At 40.1% G+C, this 14,991-nt stretch overlaps 1 protein-coding gene across 7 annotated transcripts in view; it reads right to left on the bottom strand.

Moving 5' to 3' along the window:
• nt5dc1 (5'-nucleotidase domain containing 1) overlaps nt 1-14,991 on the bottom strand; it is a 568,470-nt gene that overhangs the window by 129,678 nt on the left and 423,801 nt on the right. The gene's annotated exons all lie outside the window — the stretch shown is intronic.

The raw sequence follows: 14,991 nt of genomic DNA, 5'->3' as shown, positions 1-14,991 counted from the left end.
AAGGAACAAAAGAATTAATCATCAGCAAACATTTCAAGCAGATTTAGTTAGTTGTAATTCTTTACCTAACTGGAATCAGGTTTGTGTTGATAGCAATTCAGGTTCCTTCTGTGTAACATGTTGGTGGACATATTGGAAATTAATGTTCTGATAATTCACACAATCCATGAGTTAAATGTGCTGATGCCACATTAAAAATGCTTAGATATCTCTTATTAGACATCCGTCCAGTGAGTGCTTGGGAACAGCTATTAGTTGTCTGCAGCTTGCTTTTTAAGTGATAAAAAGCTCGATCACAGTATTCCCCACAAATTAGGCCTATGAATTTTCAGCCACAGCTATTGTTATGTGTGCCTTTGTGACCTTTTTTACTACACAAAGTTATCTTGCGGACTGCAGTGAACACAGTTGAGCAAGTTACAGAATTTCGTATCCATCACTTGCATGTTCAGAAAAATATTTCAATTATACTTTGAATCGGTGTTTTTGAAACGTCATCATGAGTGTACATGTCATCAAGTCAATGTTTAGACTATATAAGCTTGATTTGGAGTCTCAAATTAATTTTTGACTATAGTAACATAAATGTAATATTATTGCAATTCAAAAATTGAACAATGAATCAAAGATAATATTTCATGTCATTAGATTGTTTCCTTTTACATTGTGCACTCAGGATTGATGGAAATTATGCCAGAGTAAAAGTTATTTTGGCAATATACCGAAAGATAAAGTTTAAATATCCTGTGTAAGTTGGAGCATGGAGTTTGTTACAAGATACACTTATATTTCCTCCAGTTAATTTTGCAAGTGTATATCTGAATGCCTCGTTTGAACTAAAGAGCCTGCCTCAAGGCCATGGAGACATCCAATGGTAAATAAGCAGTAAATCAATAGGTAAGGTTAATTGAGAAGCTTTAGGCTAAATCCACCTTGCATTGACATTTATCAGAAGGGACTGTTAATTGGTATTTCTGCTTGAGACTACTTGATTTAGTGTGTCACACTCTTGGCTAAACCATTTGCACTTTGAAACATCTGTTTTTTATTTAGTGTAACCCACAATCCGGTAAAATGTTTGTTCCACTGTTGTCTGAAAGGTCACGAGGCATTCTAGATGCAAGCCAACACACGCTTGGAGTATTTATTCGAACAATTCCACAAGTTCAGTGGTTAGGAAGGATTCAGGCACAGAAGATTAGGGAGTAGAATCAATGTGAGAAGAAATTAGAAAAAATAAGGATCAGAAAACACTGCTGGATGTAGTTTCTAACCACCCTGAATGCAATTACGTCATTGAACAAAAAAATCAACTAAGAAGAGACCAGCAGCTTGTAATAAAGGAAACTGTAATAATTCGAAAGGCCTCGACCTTCATTTAGATTGCGCTATACCTGACCCCTTTATTCTCAGAGTCTCCGCAAAAATTAGTTTTTTTTTAAAGAAATATACAAGACCGCCAAACTATCCGATTTTTCAGATCTAAAGTACATCAAAGAACTTAAATTACTGGAGAACTCAGCAGTCCTAGCAGCATCAATTGAGAGAAAGCAGGGTTAATGCTTTGGGACCAGAAGTCTGAGTTTCTCCAGCAATTTCTGTTTCTGGTTTTCAGATTCAGGGTGCTAGAAAGCACAGACCAGGTCTCTGTACTGTACTTAACAGAAATCACTCTATATATATTTTACTGGTCATTATATTCTAGCTGCAAGTTAACTATGAAATTAAAATAAGTAAACACTACAAATTAAAACTCTTAATAACCCTTGCACACAGAGGAATAAGTCACATGGGTAGAGGAAAAACTGGGAAAATAATCCTGTCTGCATGGAAGCTCTATTGGGTTGGTTCTTGCTGATACCAGAGTTTCTATTCAACATTTCTTTTTTCCAAATGCTTCCGACTGGTGGCTGGTTCATTTGTGAAAGGGTCTCTGGCTTATTCAGTTCAAAGTCACAACTTGTAGCATCAGTTAAAGGCAAAATACGCTGGTCCTCCTCAGGTTTTCTTTGCTGATGTCGACCAGTTAGCTTCTCTTCAGATCTAAAGCTTCACTGAAGAGACCTGAAAGCGCGCATTTTGGCTGCAGGAGAATTGTTACTTCCTCTTTGTCTTGCTCTTAGCCTGAGCTGTTCAGCCACCTGATAATCAAGCATCTTGTTATGAAAGGCTGAGGACCTTTGTCATTGATAATTGGACCCTGGTCCACAAATCAGTCAGCTTCACTAGTATCCACCCCCTCAGCTTCAGTCTGTCTGCAGATTTCTGAAATCAAGGGATCTGGGGAACAAAATCAAGAGTGCGTTGCTGGGAAAGCACAGCATGTCAGGCAGCACCCGAGGAGCAGGAGCATCGACATTTCAGGCATAAGCCCTTCATCAGGAATGAGGCTTGTGGGCTAGGGCTGAGAGATAAATGGGAGGGGGATGGGGGAGGAAGGTAGCTGAGAAAACGATAGGTGGATGAATGTAAGGGAGAGGGTGCTAGGTCACGGGGGGAGTGATGGAGGTCCGGAGGGTGGTGCTGAGTACTAGAATAATGTAGGGGGAGGGGAAATGAGGAAGCTGTTGAAATCCACATTTATGCCGTGTGGTTGCAGGGATATGAGACGTTTTTCCTCGAGACGTCGGGTGGTAACGGTTTGGCAGTGGAGGAGGCCCAGACCTGTATTTCCTTGGCGGAGTGGGGAGGGGGTGAAAATTGAAGTATTCAGCCACTGGGCGGTAGAGTTGATTGGTGCGTGTGAACCAAAGATGTTCTCTGAAACGATCCGCAAGAAGGCGTCCTGTCTCCCCAATGTAGAGGGTGGGTTTCTCTTCAGTGTGGACTCGATGGGCCAACTGGCTTGCTTCCACACTGTAGGGATTTTATGATTCTATGAAGCTCATATGTAAGGGACAGCTGCATTCCCTGAGTAAAATTAAGAGAGATGGCACTTACTGGAAAAACTGAAATCAGACATTTACTAATTTATGTCCGGTATTTGAATATCACTGGCATTGCCATGGAGAAAAGTTGACCATTGCTGGAAAGGGTCAGTTGTAATTATTATTTTAATAATTTTTGACAATTTTCTATATTTTCACAACATGAGAATTAGTACTGCTCCACCAATCTGGAGCAATTACTTAAACTTGATTTGTACATATTTAAAAGGGTTATGGAGTGCTTGAAGGTAATGTGTGGATAAAGAACTGGTTAAAACAAGAGTAGTTAATACTTCCAACTTTACTCCGCATTTGACAATTAATTGAAATAAATATGTTTTTTATTGTTGAAGTATCATTGTAACAAGTCACTATTTTAATTTATTATTTAAAAAAAAACTTGTCAGTCCAAGTGTGTAGTTTGAAAAGTTATTGTAGGTTTTCGTCATGAAATCTATTTAAGACATGATATTTTAATTTTCTCCAACAAACACTGCTGAATACAGATTCTGAACTTGCTACTACAACACTGTGGGATCACCAGCAGCACAAGGAGTTGAGTGATTCAAAGATGAAAATTCATTATTCTTAAAGTGGTCAAAAATGGACAACAAAGATAGTACAGCCATGACCCAAATCTGGAGAACATTAAAACAAAAATCTGCCTTCCCCTCCCCTCTCACTGAAACTATCATCTGGATATAACAACTTCTTTGAAGAGCCGACAAAAATCGACATACACTATGCACCTTCCTCATTCCTTCAAAGGGAACAATCTTCGATCACTTTTGCCTTGGTTTCCTCTGACTACATAATTTGACTAACTATTGAATCTAAAAGAAATTCAGGCTATAGAATGGATGCTGAAATCATGATAAAGATAAACTGTTCTACAGCAGATATATTGAAATATACTTGGTTAAAGCTGCAACATGTATGTGCGCAGTTATGATAGATCAAGAAGAATGATTATACAAGCAACTAACTCTGCTATCTTTTTTCCTACCATTTCTGTTGAAAACACACCACATTGTGTGCTCCGGCCTGGATTATTCCTATCATCTTGTGTTAAACCAGGATTTTTAAAGTTTACCTCTTTACTGCTTTAGGTATTGTCATTCAATTCTTCTTTATTGGTTTTGCTCTATGATAAAGTCTTGGCTATAATTTTATTTCTCACAATGCAACCACTTAATCTATGAACACTTCACCATTCATGCCTAAACATGATTTGGAGATGCCGGTGTTGGACTGGGGTGTACAAAGTTAAAAATCACACAACACCAGGTTATAGTCCAACAGGTTTAATTGGAAGTACACTAGCTTTCGGAGCGACGCTCCTTCATCAGGTGACAATCACCTGATGAAGGAGCGTCGCTCCGAAAGCTAGTGTACTTCCAATTAAACCTGTTGGACTATAACCTGGTGTTGTGTGATTTTTAACCATGCCTAAACAGTCACCTTTGATGTGACTCACTGCTTTGTCCTTGACCTTCTTTTAGGAATTATGTATTACACCTTGATAACAATTTCTAAAAACAGAAGGTCAGCATTGAACACACAGAATGGTAACTCACGTATAAAGAAGGTGGCTCTTCACATCTATTGGCTCTTCTATCGAGCTATTCATTCAACTCCATCTACTTTCCTGTGTGGTCATTAGGCATGTAGACTAGCATTGCGCCTGGTGAGATTAACTCTGCATTCAATGGTTACTCCACTTCCTCTGGAAATAGTTTCTACGTTTACTTTAACAAAACCATTTGTGACTTTGAACCCATCATCGAATCACCCTTTCAACATCTATTGCAATAACAGTCCCAATTTCTTTCATCGCCACAAAACTCATGCCTTTCTCCCTGGTCCTAGTTACATAATTCTCTTCTGCACCTTTCTTAAAGTTTGGTCTCAGTATTAAACATAATACTCTAGTTAAGGCCAAATCAGTGTTGCTAAGGACTTAACATAACTCCTGAGCATTTGTACTCCATTCTTCTATTAATAATGTCAAGGTACCCAAGCCTTTTTTAAAGCATAATTTGCCCTGCTATTTTCAAAGATTTGTGTCTGCACACCCCCAGGCCTCTCAGTTCCTGCACCCTTTCTATTTATTTATCTTATATTGACCCTCCTCATTCAGTCCAGCAAGACGTATATCAGTTTACACTTCTGTGTTATATTTAATCTTCTGTTCAGCTGCCCATTTTATCTACCCATATCCGTCCTCAGGCTGTATTAATCCATCCCATTGTTACCGTAGTTTTAGAGTTTTGAATCACCAAATGTTGAAGTTGTGAGCTGTATATTCAAAGCTGGAAATGTGTTGCTGGAAAAGCGCAGCAGGTCAGGCAGCATCCAGGGAACAGGAGAATCGACGTTTCGGGCATAAGCCCTTCTTCAGGAAAGGGCTTATGCCCGAAGAAGGGCTTATGCCCGAAACGTTGATTCTCCTGTTCCCTGGATGCTGCCTGACCTGCTGCGCTTTTCCAGCAACACATTTCCAGCTCTGATCTCCAGCATCTGCAGATCTCACTTTCTCCAGCTGTATATTCAAGTCAAAGTTATTAATATACATCAAGAAGAGAAGTGACACTGAAAGCTGACCCTGGAAAACATCAGTGTATATATCCTTTCAAACTGAAAAACACTCATTTACCATTACTCTGCTTTGTGCTCCTTAGCCAATTTTGTTTCCATGCTGTCAATGTCTCTTTAAGCACATGGACTTTAATTTTGTTCGAAAGTCTATTTTGAGGGATTTTACCTTTCGGAAGTTCAGTTACACTACTTTTCCAACCCTCTCCACCACCTGATAACGGAGACCAATCCAATTTGTCAAACACCATTTGCCTTTAACAAATGTTTGCTGACTCTCCTCGAAGTTGCTGCTCTTTCCAAATGACAATTAATTTTGCTCTTGATTATTTTCATTAACAGTTTCAGGTTAAGTTGCAACAAAAAAAAGAAAATGCGGGAGAAACTCAGCAGATATGGCTGCATCTGGTTTCCAGCCAGAGCTGCTGAGTTTCTCCAGCATTTTCTGTGTCTGTCTCAGACTTCCAGCATCCACAGTATTTTGCTTTTATTTGAGATGTTAGGTTGACCAATGTGTAGCTACCAGGTTTATCCTCCTCCATTTATTAAAATTGTGGCACCACCCTCCATTTTCACTGTACTTATTTGAGAAAATGTGACAATAAAGCTTCTTCTATTTCCATATCCAAGGAGGATAGGAGAGAGTGAAATGTATGCCAGGTTTACACACAAGTACAACTCTCAAGTCTACGGCAACACCTTCAATGCAATTTCTTCAATATTACATAGCTGAATCTTATTGTCTTCTGGATCAATATTGGTAGAGTTAAATTTTAGCTTCCATATGTCTGGTACAACTTTACCACAACTTCCTGCACCAGTTGAGGTTACCATGAAGGACTCTCCTTCTCCATCTCTCCCCTCATCTGCGGTGTGGTGACCCTCAGGCTAAACCACCACCAGTCATTTCTTTCTAATGAGAGAGCAGTCACATAGCCCACAGGACTGTAGCAACTTTACCTTTTACAACTTTACTAGTGACTCGCTAGGTTTGACTTTTCTTGACTGGTTCAAGCGCTTATTGGAATATTTAGTACATTGAGCCTCCACAGTGGTGCCAAGAACACTTTCCTAGTATTACAAAACCCCAGCACAACTCTGCGAATTCTGACAAATACACACTCCTTCCCACTTTTGCTTAATTATAGAACAGTTGTCATAAACCCAAAACTCTCTCCGTGTGTGTTCAGGCTTCTACATGTCAGGTGCCTACTCCTAGTCTGGTGTTTTGCTCTAGATTCTGAACTTTTGTAAAAATAAAGTGCACATGAACAAAACACATTCGCTGACTCAGTTCTCAATTTGACTGTACTCTTTTACTAATCTGCAATGTATAACTTTTTTTTAGAATCAATGTTTTTTGATAGGAACCAGCTGTAAAAAGAAATTCAATACCCAAGTCAGCCCACATGGAAGGATTAAAACATTTTAATGGAAAACTTGCTTCAGCAGAAACAAGTTTACCAAAATACATTCTTAATGTATTATTGTTGTATTACTGAAAGAATTTTGTGATTATTTAACAACTATCTCATGTTATGATTGCAGTTGATGTTATTATTGGACAAGTCAGATCTTAGACTGAAATCTGGCTTGATTGATCATGTTTTGTTTTTCTTTGGTTTTAACAAAGTGGCCTTCGACAGAATCAAAAGCATGCAATGCCTCAGCTTTGATTTTTGCAATAAAACAGAAGGTTATTATACAAAGTAAATGAAGATAAAATTGCATAAACCAAACTATTTACATTTAACACTCCTTTACAGCACTAAAACCCAGAGAGAATTCCCTTTCCTAGACACCACTAAGTCTGTAGCATTTAGTATCTATAGTGTCATCACCCACCCTTTTCTCCATCTTCGTCACCATTCTTCATTTTATTAAGAATAAACTTCCTATTGGTGTGGACATTGTCTACAAAACAGACAGAAAACTTTTCAATCTCAACCTGTTGACATTCAGGAAGAAAACAGCACTAACCTCACTTGTGAAACTTCAGTAAATGGATAACAATGTCATCTCCTCCCTCTCAGAAAACAACTTTCAAGTTTAGCTTAATGCCTTTGCGGAAGCATACCGAACACTGGTCTCAGCGTGGAGCTCACGAAGACTCAAGCCCTCTACCCACCAGTCCCAGGTCAAGTTCTGATGTATCCCGCTATCGAGATCATTGGAGATATCTTTCCAAACATAGCACATTTTGCCTGCCTGAGAAGCTGCTTTGCAGCTAAAGTTGACATCGATGTGGAGATTCAACATCGTATCTGCTATGCAAGCGTCGCTGTTGGACGCCTAACGATGAGAGTCTTTGATGGGGTGACATCCATGCTGATGTCAAGATTCTTGTGCATATGGCAGTTATCCTTCCAACTATTCCATATGGCCATGAAACCTGGACCACCTCAAAAGCCTGGAAGAATACTATCTATGCTAATTGAGTAGGATTCTCCACATCAGCTGGGACGACAGATATACAAACATCAGCGCCCTTGAAGCAGACAACACCAGGATCATGGCCATAACCAGCCAAAATTAACTTCGCTGGGCTCTCCATGTGTGCGAGATAGGCGGCTGTCCGGCCCCATCTCCGGCACTTTTATTTCCCTTCCCAGGAACAAAGACATGGAGGAGTCTGTCCAAAACTTTTTCATTCAACTTTGCAAAGTCGGGTGCAGTTCCCGCAGGTACACACACACGTATAGTAATCTCCACACATTATATACACGTATATGTGGGCTGGGTCTCCTACTGCTGTCTTGACCAATGAGTGCTAGGGTTCCCCACTGTTTTCCTTATTTGGGTTCTGGTGCCTGCGACTATTTTGTTATTCACTTGGCCAATCAGTGTTCGAGCTCCCCGTTCTTTCCTTATATGGATGATGTTGTACAACTGTGGTTAAGGGCGGTCTCTCAACTATCGAGGAAAGCTGTTACAATTGTTTCATTCATAAAAACATGGGGGAGGTCCGGCAACAGTTTCGAGTGTCTGCTTGTGTTTACTATAAGGTAGAAAAGACTAAAATGCAGCTAACCATTTAAAAATTACACTACCCCCTACACATGTGCTTAGGATACCTGAGTTCTGACAACCAAAGCAATTTTTCTGCACCCAGCTCAAGAAAGGCCGTCAAATGAAAGTCAGTCAAATGAAAGGAAGACAAAAGAAGTGTTTCAAAGATTCCATGAAGGCTTCACTCAAGAAATGCAACAGAGATATCAATGCATGGGAGACTCTCATTCCAAAGAAACTGACTTGGAGGAAACTCGTCTATGCAGGGATACAATTGTTTGAGAACACCCATCAGCAAGAGGAAGTATGGAAAAAAAAGGAGCTGGAGAAAGGCATATTTGCAATCTTGAGGCAAAGAACCACTTCAACCTCCTGGAAACACCTGCCAAATCGGTGGTCAGAGATATGGCTCTAGGATTGGGCAAGGAGACACAGAACCCATGACCAATGACATAGAATTTCCTAAGTGGACAATCAAAATCATCAGCGAGTGACTGCTGACGATGATAATGTTTAACCTAATTAGTACTGCAATTCCTAGTATTGTGAAACTGATAGCCTTAATGAGTCTTCATTAAACTGAGTTTAGATTCTCTCAGCCTCAAATAACACCTTTAGGGTTTTAACTAAATATCAATCTGGAACTTTCAAACTAAACTCCTAACAAGGTGGTAAACTATCTCAAAAGTTTTACAAAGACAACACCTTTTTCACTTTTGATTGAAATAGACTATTTTGAAAAAAAAAAGGATTGTGGAAAGGAATATTGCACTTTAAAAATCAGTTACATGACACTTATTGGAAGTGCTATTTACACCACTGTTTATTCAAGTTTTAGAGGAGGTTACTACTGGAGTTGGAACTAGGAGATGCGTTAAAAGGGAAATTTGGCTGGGAATAAGTAGCTGATTGATCAATGGAATGGTGACCAATTATTGGTTACAAACTCCTGATACCTGGCACTGTGTGAGGTAAACAGCTCTGAGGTTAGCAGCTTGTAAGAATGTTGGTTCAGAGGCCACCCATTCTCTAAAACAGAAGGGGCTGCCCTTTTGTCCACAGTAAGAAGCAGCTCATGTCTGAAGAAAGCCAGTCTGTTTTCTGATCAATTTGCTGTTGGCTGTGGCTCTTAACCAATACATTATGCTTCCTGTAGGTAAGTGAAAGTACATGGAGATGGAAATTCAACAAGCAGTAGGTCCTGACAAAAGGATTATCTCAGTTTATTCTGTGGACAAGGACCAATAAACTGCCTTCTCCATTTTTCCCTGTGTCTGTCTGCATTTTTGTGTCTGTCTGCATGTGCGTGTATATACAGGGGAGTTGTAGGGCTCAAGGTTGACTGCTCATAATTGTTTATCTGTAGCCAGGATTTTTTTTGTAATAAACAGTCATTTTTGTTAAGTATAGAAATATCGCCATGTTTTCTGTCAACCTGCATCTAAAAGACAGGTACATTGGGAAATTTTAGTGAACTATTAGAAAATCATTAACTTTTGTGACAGTTCTGGGAATAATAGGGTTTCACTTCCAGCACACTAGTGCAGTGAGGCTCAACAGTTTTAATCATACTAATTTCTTCAGGAAAGAAAACCGTTTTGCACATCCAGCTTCAACCATGACATCTGCAACTTCTAAGCCGAAAGATACTTCTAGGCTTTTGGTATTTTCCATAAGCCAAAAAACCTTACAATTCTATATCCTTCTAACTGAAGCCCCATTGTTTACTTTGTTTGAAAGGTTCAAAGCTGTCTTAATGGAAACAAATTCCCAATAGCCTCCAAGATTCCCAGAATTATATATCCCATTTTTGTTTTAAATAAACCATTCCTTCTGAAAACCTTATATGTTAATCATTAAACCCATTTCATACACAGACACACTTCAAATCTTACAAGCTGAGTTCAAAATCCAAGCTCTAACATGAAGGATATTGAAACATATAAAACACTCATTTTACTTCACACTAAATAAAACAACGCTGGATAAAATGTTGCTGCTTTGACTAGACAGCTTATCAAAGGATAAGAACATTAATTAATGGTTTCCTTTCTAAAGCATCAACATTTTCATCCCATTAGTCCATTTGGATAGTTTTGAGCATTTTAAGTATTGTTAGGACTTCATCTACCCTGAATATTGAGCATTCAAATTCATTCCTAACTTGAACATTCGAGGGTGGAGAACCCTTGTGGACTAAACATAATATTGCTGGCACGAAACTTGGTAACAGCAGTTCCACTGAAGGACAAGAGGAAATAAGTGAATTTTCTGTGGTCCAACATAATCGTTATTTGGTACTTGGTGGCATCAATGCTACCTGTAACAAAGCAGTCTAAGGTAGATGTTATCCAAGTCCCATTGTATGGATATCTGGCCATACCAGGAGATGATGGACTCTGCCTGGAGTATATTCTACTTCAAGACAGTCTGTTATGGCTGAAGAGGCCAATTTGTAAATAGCAATCTCTTCTGCAATTGGCACAGATGAGGCCTGTTGGCCTGGGATTAATTGGTGTTTCTTTCTTTTGTTTGGCTCTCTCTTCCACCATCTGTTGTTTTTTTTGTCCACAACTTTCTCCATGTTGTTTCAGCTGCTTGTTTCCAGTGACTCCAATCAGCCGATTATCTTCAGAGGACTCTTGTGGACATTCTTGTATTGTAGATAAGTTGATCTCCTGCCAATCTCGTGGGAAGCATAGTGTGTCATGGGTTACCATTGCTGCCTCACATTGCCAGGGAGCCAGATTCAAATCCAGATTTGGGTGACTGTCTGTGTGGAGATTGCACGTTCTCCCTGTGTCTGCATGGGTTTCCACCATGTGCTCCGGTTTCCTCCCAATGACGTGCAGTTTCGGTGGATTGGCTGCGCTAAACTGTCTGTAGTGTTCAGGGATGTTCTGTTTAGGTGGACTTGCCAAGGCAAATATGGGCTTATGGGATACGGTGGGGGGTGGTGCTGGTGGGATGCCCTTTAGGGTCAGTATAGACTTGATGGGCCAAATGGTCTGCTGCTGCACTGTAGGAATTCTGTTCTATAATTCTATGAGAAAGCTTTGGCCTAGTGGTATTATCGCTAGGCTATCAATCCAGAGACCAAAATAATATTCTGGGGACACAAGTTCGAATCCCGCCATAGCAGATGATGGAATTTGAATTCAATTTTAAAAATTCATTTTCATCCCATTTTCATGACCATGAAGCAATTGTCGATTGTTAGAAAAACCCATTTGGTTCACGACTGTCTTCCAGGGAAGGAAATGTGCCATCCTTACCTCGTCTGGCCTATATGTGACTCCAGACCTACAGTAATGTGGTTGACTTTCAACTGACCTCTGAAATGGCCTAGCAGCCATTCAGTGGTATGAACTGCACCAAAGTCTCACAAAAATGGAACTGGACGAATCACCTGGCATCAACCTAGGCTCCAGAAAAGACAATGGCAGAATCAGCCCAGTTGACCCTGCAAAATCCTCCTCACTAACAACTGGGGGCTAGTGCCAAAATTGGGAGAGCTGTCTCACAGACTAGTCAAGCAACAGCCTGACATTGTCATACTCACGGAATCATTACTCACAGACAATGTTCCAGACACCACCATCACCATCCCTGGGTATGTCCTGTCCAACCGGCAGGACAGATCCAGAAGAGGTGGTGGAACAGTGGTATACAGTCAGGAGGGAGTTGCTCTGGCAGTCGTCAACACTGACTCAGGTCCCCATGAAGTCTCATGGCTTGAAGTTCGCTGTGTGGGTGGGAAGAGAGTAGGTGGGTCTGGTAGTTGGAGGTACTGGTTGTAAGTTAAGGCTGGGTTGTATCCGGGCGGTAATCAAGATTGTGTGTGTCAGTTGCATTGTCAGCCACAGTTAAAACATGTTTAATCCCTCAAACTTCGCCCAGCTTACGTTAAAGAAGTTGGAAGCTCCAAAGTTCTGAGTGAGTGCGTGTGCGTGTCGGTTAACTATTCATTAGTTTGAACTTTTTGTACTACTTTCACAGAGATAACTTCACTGAGACTTCTGCACCGTCCCGACAGACAATTTCAGACTACACTGCAGCAAAAACCACCTTCCCACTGGAAGATTTGAGTTAATATCTTATATGCTTCATAACAGTAACAATTTTCTCTTTGTAATAATGTCAGGAAGTTATTTACTTCTAATTCTGGTGTTTACATCCATTCACTGCCTCTTCAGTTATGAGGCATCCCAGATCATCATACAGAATGACCTGGCTAACATCCAAGCTTAGGCTGATCTGTGGTTGCTAACATTCATGTCACAAAAAATGCCTATTGTGACTATGCCAGACTGAGCAGTTGGAGGATGTTGCAGCATCGGGAGTAGATTGCAAAACTGAAAAAGGAAAGAGATGATTCTATAATCACGATGCTCCAGCAGTCTATCCACATCAGAAGCACTAACTCATTTCCTTCTTCACCAAGAATACCCACTTGGGAATGCCAGCACACCCACATAGGCACCATTTTTCTCTAAATGGATGGGAGAACAATTGTTAAATCTAAATCATTTACAACAGCATTAAGGCCAAATATTATTAATGATTTTGTGATCCTAATTTAGAAATGTGAACAAAGACAATATAAATTACTGTTTTGAGTAAACATCCAGAAAAAAGAAATGATAAAAATTTTGTAACTCGAAGAAGAAAGCTAAGGTTTCACATATAATTGTGCATGGTATTTCTTTCACTTTCTAAGTTAACCAGTGCTGACTGCTATTTCTCTCCGACTTCAGACGACCTGGTCTCATGAATGCAGCCATTTCAAACAGAAGACTTGAGTTTTTATATCCCTCACAGTGATTGGGATTCCCTGAATTTAGAATATCTCACATTGAAATTACAGTCAAATACAATTTGAGCCAAGCACGCAACATTGCTAAAGTCTGAATGATTTCCTTTCCAGTCTATAACTTACTAAATTTGCAATATTGTATCAAATAAAGCACTGTCAGAAAAACTTGAACAACAGTACTTTTGTTAATGTGCTCGTCTAAAATCACTAAATTAAAAAAAAGTTGCTAAGTCAAAACTATAATGTAAATGAGCTGTAACTATCTAGAAGGTGACTGAGGTGTTCAGTGGGGGAGCACGTTGGGGCCAGTGACCATAATTCTATTTGATTTAAAATAGTGATGGAAAAGGATATACCAGATCTAAAAGGTGAAGTTCTAAATTGGAGAAAGGTCAATTTTGATGGTATTAGGCAAGAACTTTCAAAAGCTGATTGGGCACAGATGTTCACAGGTAAAGGGATGGCTGGAAAATGGAAAGCCTTCAGAAATGAGACAACGAGAGTCCAGAGAAAGCATATTCCTGTCAGGGTGAAAGGAAAGGCTGGTAGGTATAGGGAATGCTGGATGACTAAAGAGATTGAGGGTTTAGTTCAGAAAAAGAAGGAAGCAAATGTCAAGTATAGACAGGATAGATCAAGTGAATCCTTAGAAGAGTATAAAAGCAGTAGGAGCAGACTTAAGAGAGAAATCAGGAGGGCAAAACGGGGACATGAGATAGCTTTGGCAAATAGAATTAAGGAGAATCCAAAGGGTTTTTCCAAATACATTGAGGACAAAAGGGCAACTCGGGAGAGAATAGAGCCCCTCAAAGACCAGCAAGGCGGCCTTTGTGTGGAGCCGCAAGAGATGGGGCAGATTACTAAATGAGTATTTTACATTAGTATTTACTGCGGAAAAGGATATGCAAGATATAGACTGTAGGGAAATAGATGGTGACATCTTGAAAAATGTCCATATTACAGAGGAGGAAGTGCTGGATGTCTTGAAATGCATAAAAGTGGATAAACCCCCAGGACCTGATCAGGTGTATCCTAGAACTCTGTGGGAAGCTAGGGGAATGATTGGGAGGCCTCTGGCTGCAATATTTGTATCATCGATAGACACAGGTGAAGTGCTGAAAGACTGGAGGTTGGCTAACGTGGTGCCACTGTTTAAGAAAGGTGGTAAGGACAAGCCAGGGAACTATAGACCAGTGAGCCTGACGTCGTTGGTGGGCAAGTGGTTGGAGGAATCCTGAGGGACAGGATGCATATGTATTTGGAAAGGCAAGGACGGATTAGGAATAGTGAACATGGCGTTATGCATGGGAAATCATGTCTCACAAACTTGATTGAGTTATTTTAAGATGAAACAAAGAGGATTGATGAAAGCAGTGTGGTAGATGTGATCTATATGGACTTCAGTCAGGCATTTGACAAGGTTCCCCATGGGAGACTGGTTAGCAAGGTTAGATCTCATGGAATACAAGGAGAAGTCGCCATTTGGATACAGAACTGGCTGAAAGATGGAAGACAGAGGGTGGTGGTGGAGGGTTGTTTTTCAGACTGGAGGCCTGTGACCAGTGGAGTGCCACAATGATCGGTGCTGGATCCACTAATTTTCATCATTTATGTAAACGAGTTAGATGGGAGCAAAAGAGGTAT

Source organism: Chiloscyllium plagiosum, unplaced genomic scaffold (genome assembly GCF_037043375.1).
Source record: "Chiloscyllium plagiosum isolate Xiang-an unplaced genomic scaffold, Cpla_swu_hap1 HiC_scaffold_3, whole genome shotgun sequence".
Lineage (NCBI taxonomy): Eukaryota > Metazoa > Chordata > Chondrichthyes > Orectolobiformes > Hemiscylliidae > Chiloscyllium > Chiloscyllium plagiosum.
The sequence above is the reverse complement of the archived record's forward strand: the minus strand, read 5'-3'. Positions and strand labels throughout refer to the sequence as shown.